Source organism: Symsagittifera roscoffensis, chromosome 1, assembly GCF_963678635.1.
Source record: "Symsagittifera roscoffensis chromosome 1, txSymRosc1.1, whole genome shotgun sequence".
Classification (NCBI taxonomy): Eukaryota; Metazoa; Xenacoelomorpha; order Acoela; family Convolutidae; genus Symsagittifera; species Symsagittifera roscoffensis.
The window spans coordinates 693,481-696,574 of record NC_087062.1 but is presented as its reverse complement, the minus strand read 5'-3'; positions in this window follow the sequence as shown (position 1 = coordinate 696,574).

The window sequence follows — 3,094 nt, the reverse complement described above, 5'->3', positions numbered from 1 at the left end:
AAAACTGCAGTCAAATTAACTATGCAGAACAACGATTGTTATTTAAAAGACAGAATTGGCGAGACGAAAAAACCGAAATGATATTTTCGACGACGAGAGCACGTGCCCATTTGTTTCTTCCTTAGGCTGCAGCAAAACAGCAAGCGAACAGTCTAACTGAAGGAGTCCTCTCGCAAACAGATAAAAAAATGTGCAATTTCAAAACTAACCGAACTGAGTAATTATGCATATCTCTAGCGACACGAGGGTATTTCGAGCCAAAATTCCAATGAGAAACACAGATGCACCATTACCCTCGAACAACTTGGATAAAAAACAAGAGCAAACGACCAAATTCATCAAGGGGTATCAGCGAGACTACAAAAATTGTAGTTTCCGATAAAAATAAAACGCACTATGACCTTCGTGAAAACGGTAAAAATAACGTCAGAAAAAAAATATAAATGCACATGACCTAGATTTGAGAAAGTTGACCGAGCTGGCCCACTTACAGTAACGCTTTTTTACAAAAAAAAAGTAGGAGAAGCTACCTATAAATATGACACCCCGCAGATAAGCTCTATTCAGAATAAACATATTATAAATCCGCGATGCCTTATGCTATACAAAAACCACTCAGGAATTTCAAATTTCCGCCAAAATTCTGCGAGGCGTTCCACTTACGGGTTTCCGGGATACGAATCAATAAAACTATTCGAATCAATGAACCACAAGATAAGTCAAGCAGTTTCTGGAAAACATCTACTCACCTTCTCTTCTACACTTTCTTGAACTTCATCACTCAATCGTAATCACCAAATTTTAATCACCTTCACTTATTTGAAAATAGAAAAAAAACTTAATGATTTCGGATAATTTCTAGTGCCTTTTACCTCTACACCCCTTCCCAATTCTCATCACGTACTTTTATTTAAGTTTTCGTCCAGCTTCAAAATTTTACAATAGAACTGAAGCAATGTAACTGGTGTTTATCTGAACTCTTACTATTACCACTAACAAGTTAAGTGATACAACGAAGTGTACTTGGACCTTTGTTGTTAATCATTTTCAAAGATGACATGGTCGATTTGCCATTTCAGCCTGTTGTAGTTTCCCTGATGATACAAAACTGAAAACATAACCCGCTCCTCTCTATTTCAATCAGCAGGATGTATATGTACTTGTATGTACTTGAACTTTGGGCGACTGATCACGAGCCTAGTTTTAATATATCAAAATGTTGTGTTTTACCAATCGAGATCAAGAACTTTGCACCCCTTTTTATAGAAAAAACGAAGCTCCAAATTATCTATCTTAGTTTTGATTTAAGACTAGAAGGTACTTCTATTGTGAAATGGGTTTATCATGCAAGAAACAAATTACAGAAGACGCGAAGAATTTTCAGAATTTTACAGCAATGTACTCCACGAAATATTCCTGCGGGCGTGAAATTAAACATTTTCCGGGCGTGCGCAATTTCTATCTTGCTACAGTGCTGATTTAAATTAACCGGACAAAATGCGTTAAACTTGAAATTTAAAACGCATTTTTCTCAAATTGGGTTGAGTTTAGGTGAAAACTTATGAAGACAAAACTTGCTTAGAATTTCAGCAGAATTAATATGGTGTAATTTGTTTTGCGAAATTCAGGTCCGAAATTTTACCCCAAAAATGGTTCATTTTTACTTTTACCAATCGAGATCAAGAACTTTGCACCCCTTTTTATAGAAAAAACTAAGCTCCAAATTATCTATCTTAGTTTTGATTTAAGACTAGAAGGTACTTCTATTGTGAAATGGGTTTATCATGCAAGAAACAAATTACAGAAGACGCGAAGAATTTTCAGAATTTTACAGCAATGTACTCCACGAAATATTCCTGCGGGCAATTTCTATCTTGCTACAGTGCTGATTTAAATTAACCGGACAAAACGCGTTAAACTTGAAATTTAAAACGCATTTTTCTCAAATTGGGTTGAGTTTAGGTGAAAACTGATGAAGACAAAACTTGCTTAGAATTTCAGCAGAATTAATATGGTGTAATTTGTTTTGCGAAATTCAGGTCCGAAATTTTACCCCAAAAATGGTTCATTTTGGCTTTTCTTAGTTAATCAAAAATTATGCCAAAAATACCCAGTCGATCACAGACACAATTATATCAAAGTGAGCCCCTTACGTAGCCCAACAAACTTTAATAAGGGTATAATCTCCAAAATGTGGTATAAGTTAATTTTTTTTGTTTGATAGACAAAAAAGGTCATTTTTACTATATAAAATACCACCTTTTTATTTAAAAACAATTTTAAAACAATATGCAATTATTTTTGGAAAAAATACCCTTCTTAAAGTTTGTTGAACTACGTAAGGGGCTCACTTTGATATAATTATGTCTGTGATTGACTGGGTATTTTTGGCGTAATTTTTGATTAACTAAGAAAAGCCAAAATGACCCATTTTTGGGGTAAAATTTCGGACCCTAATTTCGCAAAACAAATTACACCATATTACTTCTGCTAAAATTCTAAGCAAGTTTTGTCTTCATAAGTTTTCACCTAAACTCAACCCAATTTGAGAAAAACGCGTTTTAAATTTCAAATTTAATGCGTTTTGTCCGGTTAATTGAAATAAGCACTGTATATGCTTATTGTTCCGACTTTCGATACGAAAGTAACGGAATATTTGTGCTCGGGGTGGGTTTTTTCTTCAGACAAATTTCGACTTTTTAACTAGCCATTTTTGACAAATTTTTTTATATCATTCGAAAGCCATTGTTGTCTTGAGCTTAAATTTGAAAAGATATTTCACCTGTGATCGTTTTTCGTAAAGTTATGAGGGTTTAAAGATTGCCATTTTGACCAATTTGGGACAATTAACGCGCGATATAATTCGCGCTATCAACGCTTAAGCGGAAATTTAATCCGTCTTATAAATCGTTCCAAATTGGTTGAACGAAGCTTATTTGCCATAACTGATTCCTTACAAGGGACGAAATCTATCTTTTTGTACTTTATATGGCGTGTGGGGATATGATGTTTTTCATAAAAAAACTATCAAATTTTGGAAAAAAAAAATTTTCATTTTATTTTATTTGATTTAATTTTTTTATGTTTTTACTGC